The sequence below is a fragment of the Hypanus sabinus genome, chromosome 16 (assembly GCF_030144855.1).
Source record: "Hypanus sabinus isolate sHypSab1 chromosome 16, sHypSab1.hap1, whole genome shotgun sequence".
Lineage (NCBI taxonomy): Eukaryota > Metazoa > Chordata > Chondrichthyes > Myliobatiformes > Dasyatidae > Hypanus > Hypanus sabinus.
Window position 1 is genome coordinate 68,694,572 of NC_082721.1, and position 20,659 is coordinate 68,715,230.

At 45.1% G+C, this 20,659-nt stretch overlaps 1 protein-coding gene across 1 annotated transcript in view; it reads left to right on the top strand.

The window, feature by feature from the left end:
* Positions 1-4,936: 4,936 nt before the first annotated feature.
* rab3da (RAB3D, member RAS oncogene family, a) overlaps positions 4,937-20,659 on the top strand; it is a 70,309-nt gene continuing 54,586 nt past the window's right edge. Inside the window, exon 1 of the mRNA XM_059992052.1 lies at positions 4,937-5,095. The gene's annotated coding sequence lies outside the window, so the exon portion shown is untranslated. The remainder of the gene's footprint in view (positions 5,096-20,659) is intronic.

Consider the following 20,659-nt stretch of genomic DNA (forward strand, 5'->3'; position numbering starts at 1 on the left):
AGTAATCTATAGTATCTTACGTATTGCAGTGTACTGCTGCTGCAAAACGGCAAATTTCATGACATACATCAGTGATAATAAACCTGTTTCTGATTCTGTTCAAAGTAGAAACATTAATATTTAAATCATCTACACATTAAAAACTAACATGTTTATACACAAGTAAGTCTTCCCCCCAGGAGCCAGCGCCTCTAGTTGTTTGACTGGACAGAGTGAAATTTCCCAGAGTTTGACCCAGGACAGGCTCAGGCAGAGCTGAGTAGGTGGAGATGTCCCCATTTTCCCATTAGATCTCACATGGAAGCCACCAGACCAGCTTAAGGTTCAGATTGAAAAATGCCACCCGAGCAATGGACTAATTCAAGGACAGGAAATGTATCGATAAATCCCATCAATAGCTCCATAACTGGGGCAAAAGAAACAATTTGACAAAACCGTTGTTTTGTCAAAAAGTGGCAACTGGAAATTAACATAGTCATAAGTGATCCCATAACTACGTAAAGAGTTTGGAAGAATGTGGGTGTGCGGGAGGGGGGAAATGGCATTGAAACCTATGGAGTACTGAAAGGCCTACATGGAGTGGAGATGGAGAGAATGCTTCCAATTGCAGGAGAGTTTAGGACAGTTTCAGAATAGAAAAATGTCCCTGTAGAAAAGAGATGAGGGTAAATTCTTTAGCCAGAGGATGGTGAATTTGTGGAATTTATTGCCATAGTCAGCTGGGGAGCCCAGGTCATTGGTTTATTTAAGGTGGGGGTTGATAAGTTCTTCATTAGAAAGGGTATTAAATGTTACGGGGAGAAGACAGGAGAACGGGGCTGAGAGGAAAATAAATCAGCCATGATTCAAAGGCAGAGAAAACTCATTGGGCCAAATGCTTCATACTGCTCCTGGTCTAAGGCTCTCCAGAATGTTGCCTAGATTAGAGAGCACTAGCTAGAAGGTGATGATGGATAAACTTAGATTTTTTTCTCTGGACCATTGGAATTTGAGGGAGGAATATAAAATTATGAAGCATAGATATGGGTAGATAGTGAGGGTACTTTCCTCAGGGTGGAAATGTCGGAAGCTAGAGGGGATAGCTTTAAGATGAGAGGGGTAAATTTAAAAGGAGATTTACTGGTGCGATTTTATGCAGAGAGCAGTAGGTGCCAGGAATGAGCTGGCTGGGGAAGTGGTTGAAACAGACGCGATGACAACGCTTAAGAGATTCTTAGACAAGTATACGAATGTGGAGAGATACGGACCATATGCAGCCAGATGGGCTTGGTTCAGATTAACTTCTTGGGTCAACACAGACATTGTGGGCCGAAGGGTCTGTTCCTGTGCTGTACTGACCCACATTCTATGGTCTATGTTCTAAATGCTGCAGAGATCCTGGAATCCTTGGGTCTCTTTCCCCAGAGAGAACAGATAGACATTTACAGACGATTATCAGGGAGTCAGGTGAAAAAGGGAACATGGGAAAGTGAAGAGTTGATACCAAGATCAGATTGGCCTTTGTCTGATTTAGTGGCAGAACTGGTATGGGTAATCCTGCCTTATTTCTTAATCAGGAGTTTAAGGAGATTTGGCATGTCACCAAGGACACTAACAAATTTCCAGATGTACCTAACTGGTTCCATCTCTGTCTGGTATGGAAGGGCTTCTGCACAGGATCAGGAAGAAGCTGCAGAGGCCTGCAAACCTCAGCCAGCTCCATCAGGGACCCTCCTCAGATCGAAGGCAGCCTCAAAACGGTGGCATTCATCATTAGGCACCTCCATCACCCAAGATGCACTCTCTTCTCGTTACTACCATCAAAGTGGAGGTACAGGAGCCTGACGACATGCACTCTGTGTTTTAGGAACTGCTTCTTCCCCTCCACCATCAGATTTCTGAATGGACAATGAATCAACCCATGAACACAACCTCACTATCTTTCTTCTCTTTTTGCACTACTTTAATATCTATCTTACTGTAACTTGTAGTTTTTTTAATATATTGTACAGTACTTCTGCTGCAAAACAAATTTTCGGACATATGTGGAGTGATATTAGGCCCTAAGACCATGAAGTATAGGAGAAGACTTAGGCCATTTGGCCCATCAAGTCTGCTCCGCCATTTCTACATGGCTGATCCATTTCCCTCACAGCCCCGGTCTCTTGCCTTCTCCCTGTATCCCTTCTTGCCCTGACCAATCAAGAATCTCATCGACCTCTGTCTTAAATATACCCAATAACCTGGCCTCCACAGCTGCCTATGGCAATAAATTCCACAAATTCACCACTTTCTGGCTAAAGAAATTCGTCCTCATCTCCATTCCACATGGATATCCCTCTATTCAGAGGCTGTGTCCTTAGACCTTCTCACCATAAGAAACATCCTCTCCACATCCACTCCATTGAGGCCTTTCAACAGTTTCAATGAGATACTCCGCCTCATGCTTTTGAATTCCAGTGAATACAGGCACAGAGCCATCAAATGCCCCTCATATAATAAGCCTTTCAACCCCAGAACCATTTTTGTGAGCCTCCTTTGAGTCCTCTCAATATTAGCATGTCCATTCTTAGATTAGGGACTCAAAACTGCTCACAATATTCCAAGTGAGGCCTCACCAGTGCCTTATAAAGCCTCAACATTACATCCTTGCTTTTATATTCTAGTCCACTCAAAAGCCAACATTGCATTTGTCTTCCTCACCACAGGCTCAACCTGCAAATCAACCTTTGGGGTATCCTGCACAAACGGTTTTTGAATTTTCTCTCCATTTAGAAAATAGTCTATGCTTTTATTTCTTCTACCAAAGTGCATGACCACACACTTTCTAACACTGTATTCCATCTGCCGCTTATTTGCCCATTCTCCTAATCTGTGTAAGTCCTTCAGCAGCCTCTCTGCTTCCTCAACATTACCTGTCCCTCCACCTATCTTTGGATCGTCTGCAAACTTGGCCCCAAATCCATTAATTCCGCCATGTAGAGCACTGACAAATAACTTAACAAGAACCGGTTCCAACACACACCAGTCTGGAACACCACTAGCCATTGGCAACCAACTGGAAAAGGCTCCCTTTATTCCCACTCTTTGCCTCCTGCCAGTCAGCCAATCCCCTCTCCATACTGGTATCTTTCCTGTAATACTGTAATTCTGATGGTGCCTCTGATTAAGAGTGGTTAGGGTGAATCTATTGTAGTTTCATGCATTTAGAGGGAGGTAGATACAGCAGTGAGGAAAATGAACCTGGGATAAGATGAATTCTTTATTATGAAACTGAAGAGGCTATTGGGTCCATTGTAGTATTGGGATAGAGGACCGAATTTCATGTTTCCCCTCTTACTGGAGTCCCTGCTACGTGGGAAATGTGTAAGCAGTTGCTGTCTCAAGAAGGCAAGAGTCAGAGGAATCCCCCCCCCCAAACCACGTTATGCCCTCTTCTTGTTACTACCTTCAGGCTGGAGGTACAGGAGGCCAAAGGCCCAGGTTGGAGAACAGCTACTTCCCTTCAACCCTTCAGTTCATGATCCAGCTGGCAAACTCCTAATCACCACAGCTTAACAACACTGTGATCGCTTTGCACTAAATTGACTTTTTTTTGGTGCTAAACGTGTTCTTTCTTGTAAGAAGTTGTGTTTTTTTTTAACAAGAGTAATCCCATTTGCCTGCACATGGTGAAACACTCCTACAAGATACGCTTTTCTTGTGAACGCTGCTGACGTGCCGGTCGTGCTGTTGCAAGTTTTCCATTGCAGGTGGGCATGACCATGAACTGCTCCCCATGGGTTACCCCGGGGTGGTCCGGCTTCCTGCCACCTTCCAGAGGCGTACAACTTGTTGCAGCTGAAGCATGGGGACACTTGCAGGCTGCCCCCAGCATCCTTGTATTGTGTTTGTTGAAACAAAGTTACATTACTGCGTGTTTCAATGTTTTAATGCACCTTCGACAAATGAAGTGAACCATATTTTTTAAAAAAAAACCTTGACTCTGAAATTGGCATTGATATTGGGTTATTATTGGCATGTGTTCCAAGACGCCAAGCAAAGCTTTATTTTGCATTCCTTCCAGACAGATCGGGCCATTGTAATTACACCGAAATAGTGAAGAGCAGAGAGAATGCAGAATATGGTCTGAAAGCGCAAGGGGGCAGACAAAATAACATTTCTTGTCGTTCTGAGACAAGGACCTTGATGTAGTAGAGTCCATCCTTTTGCTAAGGTTCAGCTGTCTGATAACAATGGGATAGAAGCTGTCCTGTCTGGAGGTTTGAATTTTCCGGCTTGTCTGACAGGGGAGGGGAGGAGAGATAATACCTGAGGTGGGAGGGCTTGATTATGTTGGCCGCTTTCCTGAGGCAGCGGGGAGGGCAGACAGAGTCAATGGAGGGGAAACTGGTTTGTCTCTCTGGTCTGGTGCAGGACAGCTGCCACACCAAGTGGGATGTGTTCTAGGATGCATCCTTTAAAATGGGGCAGTTTCAGCAAAGTGCTTCCATCGTGCACAGGGAGTTACAGTGACATAGCTCACAGTGGCCTCCGGTGCTGTTTGTGTGGAGTTTTCACCTTCTCTGTGGAGTCCTGAGGTTTCCTCCTAAAGACGTGTATTTGTGTGTGTGTGTGTGGGGGGGGGGGGAAGGGGTTAATTCCTCCCCGGTGGCGGAATTATGGGGAACGTGTCTAAAGAATACACGGAAAATTAATGGGAGTAGGGATGGCTCTGCGAGCCAGCATAGACTCGATGGGCCGAAATGGCGTCCTTCAATCGCCTAAGGCAATTCGTTAAACTTCTGTTTTAATCGGAACTGTATCAAAACAATTGACTTTAAGGAAGCTCTCGGGGAGTGGATTCCGGGAAGCTTGACAGGGGGCATTGTATTTGTTCTTTCGAGTCAGAGCGATCTCCCACGAGTGAAGCTGTTGTAATTTATTGACGAGACTGAGGGCGGCTGATGTGTGTGTCCGCGTGTATTATGAGTTTGGTTGGATGAGCTGGGTGGTTGATTGCTGAGGACTGCTGTTCGGTCAGGAAGACACACCTTTAGCCAGTCCCCGTGTGCAGATCCGGGTGGGGACGGGAGTTGCGCTTGCAGATCGCGGACGCGAGCTCCCAGCCGAAGAGGTAGGCGACCCATTTTGTCTCAAATATGCAATAATGATTGAAGTTGTGCACTCAGTTTTAATAATGGTTCGTTTTTGCGATACAGTGTAGCCTTTCACAAGGAAAAATCGAGGTAAATACCCCACAGAATTAGAGTTAATTTATGCACCTGAAGCTGGATACTTTGAAATAGTTCGGAAATATTTTATTTGAAACAACTTGCGCTGTAACTCGATGTAGTTACAATCTGTCACTTGCCACTGATTTTCGAAGGCATTTTATGAATTAAATTGCGACAGGTTAAAAAAGGAAAACCTTTCCTCAACAAGACGGATTTAATGGAAGAAACAAGCCACTTGTATTTAGAAGCATTTAATCACGTAGCCCACAATGTCAACACTGTTAACAGCTGTTACTCTGAGCTGGCGTGGCCTTTACTGTCAGACCAAAGTATTAATGGAAGAATCGAATCCCGAGAACCGGTTAGATGCAGATGTTTCGCCCGGGTTACCAGACCAGAGATATTGTTCATCTGATCTGGTTATAGCTGGTGATTTTTCTTTAATAGAGAAAGCGTAAATAAAAGCAGACTGTAGCTGGAAAACTGTTCTTAGGTAAGGGCGCCGGGAGCGGAGAGATCTGTTAAATGGGGAACGGAGTGTAAGGATTAGGGCTAGGGCGGGGGCGCGAACGAAAGCAGAGACTTGACAGAAGCGTTAAAAAAAACACACGGCAGGCTGAAAATCTGCCTCTCTCTCATCTATTTACCCTTTCTATTGCCTCTGCACTCTTCTCGTGAAGTGCAATTCTCCCAGGGTTCTGGACGCCTGTAATAATTAGCCCGGGTCTTACTGACTTCCATTAGGTGACCGGATCTCCAAACACCCCCTGCACCTTGGTTTCCACGCCCTCTTAGAGTCATCGTGGGAATAGTGCCTTTGCCCGATCCACGCCGAACGAGTTGTCCAATCTGTCACTTTGACAGCTCGTTCCATACGCAGATCACCACACTTCTTGTGGGGGAAAAGTTGCCCCTTTAGATTCCACCCCCGCCCCACTTCAGTTTGCGCTTGTGTGCCCTCAGGCACCCGGTTCAACGCGGGCTCTGTCTCTCTGCGTGGTCCCCGGGCCGATTGTGCGAGGCTAACCGCCCACTGGGTGAGCCCCAACTCCCGTGACTTTCTTTTCCAGTCAATGGATGAGCAAATCTTTAGGCTTCCAATCACGGGTGTGGCTCCCGCCTGTGATTTGCTGCGTTGCCCCTCTGGCCTCCTCCAGGAGCCCTACTGCGTGACGCCCTGTTCTCTGATAAAATGTCCCCCCTCCCGCAGCTCTGCTCCGCCATGCCCTGTCCCCCAACATATGGCCTTTCGGATCCGAGAAGCTTTCCATTATTACTTTAATATTATCGTCCCCCCATCGTGCTCCTGAACCAGCGTGGATTAGTTCGCCCACCTCAACTCTGAACACCGTCAGTGGACTCATTTTCAAGGTCTCTACAACTCAGCATGACTTATTTATTATTTGCTTTATTGTGTATCTGCACAGTTTGTCTTCCTTTGCACATTAGTTGCTTGCAGTCTTTGTGGTTTTTCCTTGATTCGAATGTATTATTTCTGTGCTCTACTGTGAATGCCTGCAAGAAAATGAATCTCTGGGTGACATATACATATTCTGATATTCACTCTGCACTATGACTTCTGGAAGCTCTGGTGAAGTTGTCCCGGGAGATCATGGGGTAGTGGGACAGAAGGGGTAGGTGATCTGAGGTGCAAAGCACTTCCCAGACTTTGGTGTGGGGTGGGGTGTAAGGTGTCAGTCATGTATTGCAAGCTCCCACAAGCAGCAGTGCCATAACACAGCTGGAGTTTAGAAGGGTGAAAGAGGGTGGTTAATCTCGTTGAAACCTATCGCATATTGAAAGGTCTAGGTAGTGTGCAAGTGGAGAAGACATAGGGGATTTTAGGACCAGAGGGCACAAAGACGGCCCTTTAGAACAGATGAGGAGGGAATTTCTTTTGCCAGAGTGTGACAAGTCTTCAGAATTTATTGCCACAGATAGCTGAGGAGGCCAAGCCATCGTGTATGTTTAAAGTGGAAGCCTATAGGTTCTCGATTAGTAAGGGCGTCAAAGACGAGGGGGAGAAGGAGGGCTAATGGGTTGAGAAGGATAATAAGTCAGCCAGGTTGGAATGGTGGAGTGGGATCAATGGGCCAAATAGAATAATTCTGATCCTATGGCTTCTGGTCTAACGGCGGGCGTTCCCAGCCTGGTAGGGGTCCATGGAATAAGAGAGGATGGGAACCCCTGTCTCCATTGGCGCAGTGTACAACCCTTCTTATACTGTCTCTCTCAAAAATCTTCAGAATTTGGGGAAAAGTGGGGTGGACTTTGTCTCAGCATCTCATTCTCGGGGTGAGCTCTCCACAGGACAGTGCACTCTCAGTGCCACACTGGAGGGGTCAGCTAGATCCAGTCCCCTTGAAGCAAGCCGCCCTGCCACTGGCTGAGCTTATCTCGAGAGCGTACTGGCAGGCTGGAAGGGGTAAAAAAGTTTGGCTCAAGTTTCATCTCATGATTCCCTGCTGCCTCAAGCTCCCACTTCCACCCGTCCTTCTCACCCCACAGCTAAAGCTTATTTCCTGTGACACAGAAGGTGGCTGTTCAGCCCATCGAGTCTCTGCTAGCTCTCACACTATCCCACCTGTGCCAATCCCCTTATCAGAATCATGTGTATTATCACTGACATATGTCGTGAATTTTGTAGTTTTGCGGCACCAGTACTGAAAAATACATAAAAATACTATAATTACAATAAGTAATATATACACAAAACTTAAGTAGTGCAGAAGAACAAAATTAGCGAAATCTGTTCATGGGTTCATTGTCTGTTCAAATCTGATGGCGGAGGGGAAGAAGCTGTTCCCTATAATCGACTCTGTCTCATTCGCCTACCTACACAAGGATTATTTGCAGTCACTAGTTGCTCATCATTGGGATGTGGGAGGAAACCAGTGTGCCTGGGTGTGGAACCAGTGCACTCGTGGCGTGCAAGCCCTTCCTCATGTTCAACAGGAGGTCAGGATTGAACTTGTTTCATAGGAACATCCCTGAGTCGACTAGCAGAGGGTAAGGATAGGACCCACACCCACCTCTTGTCATGGGACATCACTAATGTCAAAACCTACTTTACTTCCAACACCTGCAGGAACTGTAACGGGGGAGACATTAAGCTGAGGATCCCATCCCATCTCAATCAAAGGTCCCCGTGCACTGTTTAAGAAGAGAGGATTTTCCTTGGTCCTGGCTGAAGCTGGTCACCGAGTCTCATTGCAGTTTCATGCCCTGCATTTTCCTCTTAATCCCTCTTTATTGCCCCCTGGGTTGCAGCATTCTGGAGGTGGCAGGTGCTACAGAAATGCAGGTTTTAACATTTATTTGCCATCACTTTTAGAACGTTGTGGGTGTGCTGCACACTGATGACACATTGCCACATCACAATGTCACAGTTAATTATAAAATAGTGCTTAATGTTTCTCCTCAAAAGTTCACTAACAATATATGCCTGTGTTTGAAAGGCACTAGCCAAGTTTTACTAACTAAAGAGGTAGCAGGTTTGGGACAGGGACTTGATTTAATTTACATCCACTCCTTAGCCTAAAGGCAGTGGAGCTAATTTGAGTGTTACAATATTAACCAGAGCAGCTGTATCATGGGTGAGTATTGAGCACTGCCATTCCAAAGCAGACCACTGGAGAGATATTTTCCTGTCATCCTAATAGGTGCCATTTGTTTGAAACTCCTACCACCAAACACATCTTTGCCCTTAGCAACCCCCTCCTCCAACTCTTCTCTTTCCGCAGGGGTAGCTCACTCCATGATTTCCTTGTCTATTCATCCCTCCCCACTAACCACTGTCCTGGCACTTATCCCTGCAAACGGCCAAAGTGTTATACCTGCCCATTCACCTCCATTCAGGACCCTAAGCAGTCCTTCCAGGTGAGACAACACTTCACCTGTGCACCTGCTGGGGTCGTCCATTCTGTCTGGTGCTTTCAGTGCGGCCTCCTCTACATTGGTGAGTCCCATCGTAAGTTGTGAGACCGCTTTGTTGAGCACTTCTGCTCCAGCTGCCAAAAGTGGAACTTCCCAGTGGCCCAACTTTTTAATTCCCATTCCGACAGGTCAGTCCGCGGCCTCCTCTTGTGCCACAATGAGGCCACCCTCAGAGTGGAGGAGCAACACCTTATATTCTGCTTGGGTAGCCTCCAACCTGATGGCATGGATATCGATGTCTCCTTCTGGTTAAGAAAAACTATTCGCTTCCCCTCCCCTCTTCTTTGATTCCCCACTGTGATCTCTTACCTTTTCTTGCCTGCCTACCACCTCCCCCTTCTCCTTTCCTTTCTCCTATGGTCCACTTTCCTCTCATCTTAGATTCCTTCATCTCCAGCCCTTTACCTTCCCCACCCAGCTGGCTTCACCTATCACGTTCTAGCTATCCTCCTTCCTCTCCCACCCCGCACCTTTTCATTCCATCATCTTCCTTCTTCCTTTTCAGTCCCTAAGAAGGGTCTCGGCCTGAAATGTAGACTGTTTGTTCTTTTCCATAGATGCTGCCTGACCTGCCGAGTTCCTCCAGCATTTTGTGTGTGTTGCTCTGGATTTCCAGCATCGGCAGAATTTCTTGTGCTTACCTCTTTAGCAATGGTGCGAGACCTGCTCAGTCAAGATCAAGTTCAAGTTTATTGACATTCTACCGTGCACATGTATACAGCTAACTGACACATCATTCCTCTGGGGCCAAGGTGCAAAACACAGAAGATATGGTCACAAAATAATGTTCGTACAAGTTCCTGATTAGAATGTCCTGACGATTAATGCTGTATGGGATGATACCTGCAGGGGTTCCCAACCTGGGGTCCATGGACCCCTTGGTTAATGGTATTGGTCCACGGCATAAAAATAGGTAGGGATCCCCAGTCCGAGAGTCACATTTCTGTAGGAATAGTTCTGCAAAGAAAACTTCTTTCCATGAAGGAATTTTAACATCTTGGCTCTAAATGGCAGGACGCCTGTTCTGATTCCCAACTTCCAGTCTTCAAGGACCAGAAGACTCATCACTCTTCCTTTGTGACGACCATCTGTAAAGAAGAATGCAACAGCACAATAACAAGAATAGGATGACAGTGTTCAGCAGCATCAACCTGGCCATTTAAAAAAAAGTTTAATTAATCTGCTAGGTTTCTTTGGGATGTACTGTAACTGGCAGAGTAGATCCTCAGAACTTCCACAGATTAGGGAACCCAACGTTATACCTGCACATCTGCTGGTTAATGCAAATATCTAATCAGCCAATTATGTGGCAGCAAATTAATTCATAAAAGTATGCAGATGTGGTCAAGAGCTTCTGTTGGTGTTGAGAGCAGACGTCAGATTCAGGGAAGAAATGCAATCCAAGTGACTTTGACCTGCCTAAGTGGTAGAATGATTGTTGGTGTCCGATGGGATGGTTTCAGTATCTCAGAAACTGCTGATCTCTTGGGATTTTCATGCACAATATTCTCTAGAGTTTGCAGAAAATGGGGTGCAAAACAAACAGAAAGAATCCTGTGAGTGTGAAAATGCCTTGTTAATGAGAGAGATCAGAGGAGAATGGTCAGGCTGGTTCAAGCTGACAGGAACACGTGGCCATGTGTTATGCAGAAGAGCATCTCTGATGCACAATATGTCGAACTTTGAAGCGAACTTTGAAGAACTTTGAACTTTGCTACAGCGGCACAAGGCCACAAACTTACACTCAGTTGGCACTTTATTACGTGCAGGAGGTACCATTGAGTGTACTAATCCCTTGGCAGAGAAAACCAAACGTTATTTTTCCACATTTGCTCTTTGATACCAAACTCGGTGGTATTGTAATTCGAGAGAAGCATGTAAGGAGGCTTCAAAGGATATGTGTGAGTGGATGAGAACATGACAGATGGAATTATGTGGGAAAAATCCCACATTGGTACGCAATACAGAAATGCCGAGTATCTATTAAATAGTGAGAGTGTGGGTAGCGTTGCAGTTGAAAGGAACCCAAGTATGTTTACTCACACGTTACTAAATGTAAATTGGTTTATATTTGTCACATTTACCGTGAAAAATTAGTAAGCGATTTGTACTTCTTCCCACCTTTTCTCAGCAACTTTTCCACAACCTATTACTTTGTAACATCAGAAAAGAGAGAAAATTGGTTTATTAATGCCATATGTAAAATTATTATAGTATGAAAACAGGAAGATAGTTTTGCATTCCATCCATGCAGGTAATTTTGTTACATCAGTACAAGAGGAAACATAAGAATGCAGCAGAAAGTGTTACAGTTACTGAGAAAGTGCAGTGCAGGTGGCCGGTGAAGTGTAATACAGGTGTATTACACTTAACGCCCATTTGGACAATGTCCAATCGCATACACTGTGCGTCTGTAGTCCTGATCAGAGAACATGACGTAACAGACGTATCTAATCTCGTGTACCGCGTGTCTTTTGAGTGTAGTAGCATTACCTCTCTGTTTAATTTTCTTTCAAAAATATTACTGTAAAGTGCATCATGGCTTCCAAATGCAGCAAGACCACTCCTAGTGATAGCAGCAGCAAGAGGTAAAGCATACAATATGGTGTTCACACAACGTCCAAATCACATAACGTCCGATTTCACAGAACGTACCATGGACGTTAAGCGACGCATACCTGTAATGAGGTCGAGAGTCCACCCAGTTGGACTGGGGACCATTTTATAGTATTATAAAATACTATAACCTATAATAAGGTTATATAAAATAACCTTTTAAGGCTTTTAGATCTTCTTGGCAACTGTCTGAAAATTTTAGTCTCATTAGTTGTAAAACGTTCTCAGAAGCTTGACGGTGGGTGTTGAGAAACTGTTTTCCCCAGTGGATCATTCAAGAACTATAAGCACACTGCTGTTTGTTTAGGACTGAAATTTGGAGAAATGGATGAACCAAGTGGGTTTGAATCCTTGGAATTCCGAACATCAAAGGGCTGTCATTCAGTGCTGACTTGGACAGATTTTTGGACATTAAGGGAATCAGGGCATGTGTATTAAAGGCAGGAAAACTAATAAGTGAGAGTCAAAACATCACCATTGAATGGTGGAGCAGATTTCCAAAACCAGGTGGTCTCTCCATGTTTCCTTCCAAATGATTACCGTAGGCTGAACAAAAACCAGGACTTCCCCGGGCATGGCCCTGCAGCCGTACAGGAAAACTCTGATAATCCGCTGTCGGATGGCATAGTGCCTGGTTCTCTGTGTGCTGATTTCTGCACTTCCCTTCAATCTGCCCGTTCCTCTATTCCCCTTGAACTTGCAGCACTTCTAGCACTCTTTAGGCTTGCTAGCTTCACGATAAAAATATTATGCCACAGCGTAATTCTGTTTAAGGTCAATTAGAATTTGTTGGGTATTAATAAAAAAGTAACATCACACTATTACAGTGCCAATAATCACCAGACAGGATTTAACTCCTGCTGCTGTCTGTAAGGAATTTGTTAGCTGTGTGGAATTCCTCATGGTGTTCTGATTTCCTTCCACATTCCAAAGGTGTACAGTTAGGGTTAATGAGTTGTGGGCATGCTATGTTGGCACTGGAAGTACGGCGACTCCTGTCGGCAGTTGCCAGGCTCAGCCCCCTCTGATCTGAGGCAAACAGTGCATCTCACGGACAAGAGGAAATCTGCAGATGCTGGAAGTCCGAGTAACCCACGCAAAACGCGGGAGGAGCTCAGCAGGTCAGGCAGCATCTGGGAAAAGAGTACAGCCGACGTTTTGGGCCGAGGCCCTTCATCTTAACTGGAAAGGACGGGGCAGAAGCCGGAATGAGTTAGTGGGAAGAGGGGAGGCAAAGCTTTGAAGTGTGTGTTGCTCAGGAGTCCCAGCATCTAGAGAACCTCTTGTGCTTCTAAAGAACTGAAGGTGCTGTATTATTATCTCGGAAATGAGCTATGCGTATTCATTAGGTGACTTATTTGCCTTTAGAGCAGTTGACTGAAGTTTTGATGTTAAAAATTGATCTTAGAGGTTCCTTACCTGGAGTCCACAGACCCCTTGCTTAATGGTATTGGTCCATGTCATAAAAAAGGTTGGGAACCCCTGGTGTGCCTGAAGCTCGTGACAATTGGTCCCTCAAGCTGGAAGGTTAGCCAATTCTTTATTCATTGCTCTGAAATTTAGTTCCACAGACTGACCCGTAGCAACCTTCCCCACCGCGTTTTTGACTGTTTCAATGCTGTTTGGCTTTGGAGCAGAGCTTTCTGAGTCCATTTCTCTTGAAAGGTTTTGAAAAATGAATGTTCTTAAGTGGTCAGCATGAATGAGTTGGGCCAAAGGGACTGCTTCTGTGTTGTATTATTCGATGGCTCGATAATTATAAAATGCTGGCGTGTAATTGTGCAAGGAGCCTGCATTAAACCACAAATTGATGTAATAACTGTGTAGTAATGAAGACTGGCGCAAGTGGACAGAGACAGCACACTGAGGCCCCAGCCACAACCCTTTGATTTGCTCCTCAAGAGGTAAAAACGAGGGCCACTGTTCGCTCACATGAAGCCTGTGCACGTTGATGTCATTATGACACTATGGGAACATCGTCTGCTTTGGGGTGAGTCCCAGATCACCCAATGCTCTTATAATTTTACTACACAGTGTGTACTTCAATGCGTGGTTTAATGTAGGCTCCTTCCTTAATTATAAGCCAGCACGTTCATCGAGTAATACAACATAGAAGCAGGCCCTTCTGCCCAACACATCATGATGACCAAGGTGCCCACTTGGGCTAATCCATATCCTCCTAAACCTTCCCTATCAATATACCTTATAGTCATGGTGGCCATTTTGAGAAACGGGACTCAGTACGGAGACATGGCAGAGTCTGGATAACACGGTCTGGAACAGGCGACACCTCCATTGGGATGGTCACCATCATGTTGCAACTTGTTGAAGATGGAGTTATGTGCTCCAGTTCTGAGGCGTTCCTCTTTTGCCAGGTTTCAGCCTGTCCTGATATCTTGGTTCAGTGTTAACTTCCATTTAATAATGTTGTGCCCTGGTTATTTTTACCTAATGAAGGACACAATATTTATAAGGTTCACCTTGTCAATGCAAATATCTAATCAACCAATCATGTGACAGCAACCCAATGCATAAAAGCATGCAGACATGGTCAAGAGGCTCAGGTCAAACATCAGAATGGGGAAGAAATGTGATTGAAGTGACTTTGACCGTGGAGTGATTGTTGTTGCCAGACAGAATGATTTGAGTTTCTGGGTATCTCGGAGACTACTGATCTCCTGGGATTGTTGTGCACAAAACCTCAAGAGTTTGTAGAGAATGGTGTATTAAAAAAAAGAAGCAATATTGAGTGAGCAGTAGTTCAGTGAGTGAAAATGCCTTGTTAGAGAGGGAGGTCAGAGGAGAATGGCCAGACTGGTTCAAGCTGACAGGAAGGTGACAGTAACTCAAATAACCGCACGTTACAACTGTGGTGTGCAGAGAGCATTTCAGAATATATAACATGTCACACCTCGAACTGGATGGACTGGAGCAACAGAAGGCTACAAGCATACACTCAGTGGCCACTTTATTAGGTAAGGGAGGTGTATGCGTGGTATGGGCTGGGAGGGAGGAAAATAAGATAGAGGCACATAAGAGGTTCTTAAATAGGCGCATGAATATGAAGAGAATAGAGGGATGTGGACATTGTGTAGTCAGAAGGGATTAGTTTAGATGGGTGTTTAATTGCTTATTTAGTTAGTTCAGCATGACATTATGGACAAGGGCCTTTTCCTATGTTCCTATGTTGACACTCTATGCCCGTTCAGTTCTGAGGCATGGTGATTGTTGTTTCGCAGGAAACGTAGTGGCTACTTTACGCAGCAAGGTCCCATGATAAATCGTGTCAGCAATGCTGCTTGATGAATGTCATTGCTGTTGCTGTTTGTGTTATTATGCTGTGTGTGGAGGGCATGCTATGCTCCTGACATTTGCGGGCTGCGCCCAGCACGTTCTTGGGTGTGTCGGTTGCTAACACAAATGAAGCTTTTCACCGTATGGTTTGATGTTGCTCCTGTACGTAATAACGTGGCCACTGAGTGTATGTTTGTGGTTTCCTGCTGCCTCACTTCAGGTCTGACGTGTTGTGCATTTAGAGGTGCTTTTTTGCACACCACTGTTGTAGCATAATTATTTGAGTTACTGTTGCTTGAAACCTGTCAGCTGTCAGCTTGAAACAGCCTGGCCACCTCTCTCATTGGCAAGGAGTCTTTGCCCACAGAACTACCACACAGTAGATTTTTTTTTTTGTTTTTTGCACATTCTCTATAAACTTTAGAGACCGTTGTGTGTGAAAATCCCAGAAGATCAGCTATTGCTGAGATACTCAAACCTCCCTATCTGGCACCAACAATCACTCCACAGTCAAAGTCACTCAGATCATATTTCTTTGCCATCTGATGTTTGGTCTGAACAACAACTGAACTTCTGGACCATGCCTGCATGCTTTTATGCATCGAGTTGCTGCAACGTGATTGGCTGATTGGAATAGTTGCGTTAACAAGCATGCGTATCTAGTCAAGTAGCCACTGAGTGCACATAAGGTATGCAGCTCTGAGTGACCACACCCCTCGCTGCTGCATGGGCCGTGCATAGACTGCACCACCGCTGGTCGCTAGCAGGATCTCAACATTTCCTGAAAGCCACCGAGTGTTCTCACCTCTTTAGAATTAATCTAAAGTGCTAAGCAAGTGCGGATGGAGATGTTGGCTGTTGCTTCTGCCTGTATTTTGTGTGGTGTATCTGCTGTTGCCAGCAAAATTCTGCCAGTGATCCTCCCTGTGAATTATGTCAGGAAGCAGACTCTCCCACGTACATGGCAACATGTTCTCTCGGTGGAAGTTTGTGAACTCCATGGTGCACTGACACAAACTAAACCCAGAGTAACACACACAAAATGCTGAAAATGCAGGCCAGGCAGCATCCATGGAGAGGACGCAACTTGGGCCAAGGCCTATCCTCGTGATGGGAAAGAAGGGAGAAGAAGCCAGAACAAGATGGTGGAGGAGGGGAAGGAGTTCATGGTGGCAGGTGATAGGTGAAACCAGGTGAGGGAGAAGGAGATAGGGGGGAGGGGGAATGAATTGAGAAGCTGGGTGGTGATAGGTGGAAGAGGTCAAGAGCTGAAGAAGGAAGAATCTAATAGGAGGGGACAGAGGATCATGGGAGAATGGGAAGGAGCAGGGCACCAGAGGGAGGTGATAGGCAGGTAAGGAGAGATGGGATAAGGGCAGAGTCAGAATGGGGAATGGAAAAAGAGGGAGAAATGACCAATATTAGAGAAATTGATGTTCATGCTGTCAGGTTGGAGGCCACACAGGCTGAATGTGAGCTGTTCCTCACAAGAAGCAATGTAGGATAGTTTTTATTTTAATTCTGAACACTTCTTCTTTGTTCATTTTGTTGAATTGTGGAGTAGGGAGGCTGACTGGGTTGTGAATAATCCGGTCTGGAAGTGATGCTTCCGTTTGTGGTACAAAATACGCATAGGACAGAAGTGGTCACTGTAGTCCCTTGAGAACACTATCACGACTGGTAGGGTCAAGCCTGATTGTGCATCATCTGATTTGTCCAGGGTTCTGAAGATCATTCAGCCTCTCCCTTTGATATCGCTCTGAGGTAAAACAAAATTCTGAAGATTTACAAAGCACGATCAAATTTCTCCTCATCCCAATTCTAAATGTTCAGCCCATTATCCTGAGAGCGAAAGCCTACAGATTCTTGACTGTCCACCTGTGAATCTTCTGTGCGAATGGAATCATTATTTTGCTAAACTTCCCAGTTAGAATATGCCGCTTGATTTTCCCCACATCCCGCAACACCACAGCACCAGTCCCTGAGAATCTGGGCGACACCACCTCTGAATGTTCTGATTGGCTGGAGGATAAGCTGCACAGAGGGAAGATGTGCTGCCAACTAGTGGTAGGAATCGGTAGCTGACATGAGGGTTTGGGGACGGGTGTTGTTTGTCCCGTGAAGAAATCCCTAGGATGGTGTAGGGTTGGATTGGACAAGTGGTCTACCCGACTCCAGCACAGACAATACGCTGGCAGTACTCAGCACTGCTGAGTTCCTCCACTGTGTTCTGTTTCCCTCACCCAGCACGTTATGTGTGTTGCTCTGGATTTCCAGCATCTTGTGTTTATGATCCACACCAACATTTGATGTGGACCATCAGGATTAGGCTAGGGTTAAATTGGGGTCTGCTGGCTGGCGAGGTGAGACGGGCCGATTCCACTCTGTATCTCAGTAAGTAATTGAGCACTCTCTCACGATGCTCTCTTTGTTATGCATTGAATTATACCGCTGCTGCCACAAATCAACAAATTTATGACTGTGTCACTGATAATATATCTGATTCTGACTCTGAAATGTAAATCTTGGATTTGGGGGGGGGTTGTGGTTGGGGTTGCAATGTGGAATAGACATCCACGTAGGAAGTCGGGCAAATCCCCTTCAGTCAGTGTGTGTGCAAATCTTTTTGACAAAGTGTGCACAAATTGGTGACAATCTTTTTTTAAACTCCTGCATGCCTTTGTAATTTTCAACAGAGATTATCATTGGTTAATTAATTAGTAACATGATGAAATGGCAGAGCAGAGTCGATGGGCCTAATTCTACTCCTGCATCTTACGGTCTACTACAAAAATGGTGGGTGCATGTGGATACTAGGCTTGAAGGGACAGCAGGGACCCTGAGGGGTCTGGAGGGGACTTCAGGAATGGAATTGGGAAAAGAAAACAAGGTGGGGTATCAAACCAAAATGGGAAGAGGTCCTCCTCTTCAGTTAACTTATCCAGGCCTCTTCACATGGATGTTTGTGAGGTTGTGCCATTGGCGTACCCCAGGATTCCTAGAGTCATGCCCTTGGCATCAGAAAAGAGGATGTCAAGCATCTTCTTCTTTTGCCTTGCGGTTTTCTTGGAGCCATCAGGTGATCTGATCATTAATTGAGGTGGCAGGAAGTGAAAGTAAGTAAAATGTATTGTACAGTGCAAATATTGCGTCAGCACAGCAAACACAGCACTGCCTTAGAGAAACAATGCACTGAAATTGTATTTCCACAGCAGTCTGCTTTTTCAATTTTTGGGATTTGTCCAAGGACCATTCATCAAATTTAAATGCTTTTTAAAGATAGAAGAAGCGCACTGAGCCACAGCTGATGGGTCAGTGAGAAACATTCTTGTCTCTGAGAGACTGTGGCTGAAACACACTCAGCCTCCAAAGCAGTACTGGGGAAGAGCTGCACACTGCTTTGTGTGGGGTGTTCAGCTGAGGTCTCTGACCACTCGGAGGGACTTAATCCCCCTATAGGCCTTGCTCTTCCATTGCTGGTCTCGGGAGAGTTGGCTGTCTTGTTTCCCACTTTGCAATAGCACCTACACTTTAAATAATATTAAATCATGGCCACTAGGCACTGAATGGGATGTGAAAGGTGCCAGAGAGATGGCAAGAGTGAGACATGAGAGACTGCAGATGCGGGAATCTGGAACAACAAACAAAATACTGGAGGAACTCAGCAGCATCTGTGGGTGGGGGGAATGGAACACAGCACAGAATCAGGTTTAACATTGTTACGAACCCCGTAACTGGGTATCTTACCAGCAAAGATAGAAGTATCCGTTGAAGTCTGATGATACTATTTTTAACAGTATTTATTAGTAAAAATACACAAAAATAATATCAATGCAAATATACAGATAATATGTCATCAATACTAAACCTAAAAGTGTGGGTATAATAATAATCAATAAGAAATAAGCTCTATCGTTGTCTAGGGGATTATGAATTGTCCGATGGAAATATAAAGTTCAGTTTAGTTCACACAGGCTGCAGTCGTTGCTGATCACCGTGTGGCAATTGTTGGGGAGAGAGAGAGGGAGTAACTTGCCGACTTTCCTTTTACGATCTTGATCCATATCCGTCCTTTAGCTAGACCGTTCCGTGGAGGACTCGTCACCCAGGCAAGGGTGGACACACACACAAGCCCCCACCGGTCTCGTAGCGTCTCTCCTGGTGCGTCTGAGGGGTGTTCCCCAGACCCGTCTTTTATCCCCACTCACGGGGTCTCAGATGTCAATATGGTTGGGATGATGCAATCCCTCAACCAGACCACTCTGGTTGCCCCCTGAGGGGTTTCAATGAATAGTACAGTACTCAATACACGATTCCTTCTCCAAGAGACAATAGCAGTAATCTCTCTCTTTGTCAATAGGAGACATTCCAACCTGTGCTGTGCCCCTTTCTCATAAATTTGTATGAGCTGATTATCTTTCTCATTTCCTCTGATAACAGCATCGGAATAGTAGCGATTTGCGATTCTCCAAGGGGGGGCATTGGCGATTCTGTACCCTTCTGCCCATCAGAGTTGCTCCTCATTTGTAACAACATCACCGGCATGTATCGTAAAAGTTGTTAATTTAGCAGAAGCAGTAGTACGAAGCAATAAAAGATAATATAGAAAAAAACCCATGAATTACAGTGTGCAGGTAAAATAGTATGTAAAATATTTAAAATAATTAAATTAACTAGTGCAAAAACAGAAATAAAAGAAGTAGTGAGGTCGTGTTCATGGGTTCAATGTCTGTTCAGAAATCGGATGGTAGAGAGGAAGTAGCTGTTCTTGATTCATTGAGTGTGTGCCTTCAGGCTTCTGTACCTCCTACCTGATGGTAACAATAAGAAGAGGATATGTCCTGGGTGTTGGGGGTCCTTAATGGTGGACCCCCACCACCCAGGACATTCCCTCTGAGGCACTGCTCCTTGAAAATGTCTTGGATCTTTCATTCCATGATATTGTGATGACCTTTTAACTTAATCTACATTCAATCTAACCCTTCTCTTCCACATAGCCTTCCACTTTTCTTTCGTCTATGTGCCTATCTAAGAGTTTCTTAAGTCCCCCTGAGTCACACACCAGCCGTCATTGAGGGGGTTGGAAGCGAAAGGGTGAGCAGCTTCAAGTTCCTTGGCATCAACAATTTAGAGGATCTGTCCTGGGCCCAGCATATTGATGCAGTCACGACAAGGACATGCTAGCAATTCCTTTCCCACAACAGATGCTACTTGACCTCCTGAGCTCTAACAGGAGATTTTTTTTGATATAGAAATGCAAAAATTTTATCTGATAGGTATTGCCTGGTTTGCTAAATGGTATGGCTAGTTGTGAAGGTCAGAATGGATGGGTTGGGCAGAAGGGTCTGTTTTCGTGACTGTAATCTGTCAAGCCTCGATTTGTAGGGTCCGGAAACAGACTATTAACCAAATCCATACCAAACTATTGCATCTATCTGTATTAATCCTATCTTCCACCATCTGGTCCACAGACTTCTACATGTAGACAATTCAAGTATTTGTCTAGACATTTCTTAAAAGCTGTCAATGGCTCTGCCTCTCTCTCAGGCAGTCTGTTCTCGGTACTCACCACTCTGGGTGATAAAGATTCCCCTCAGACCCCCTCTAAATCTCTCACC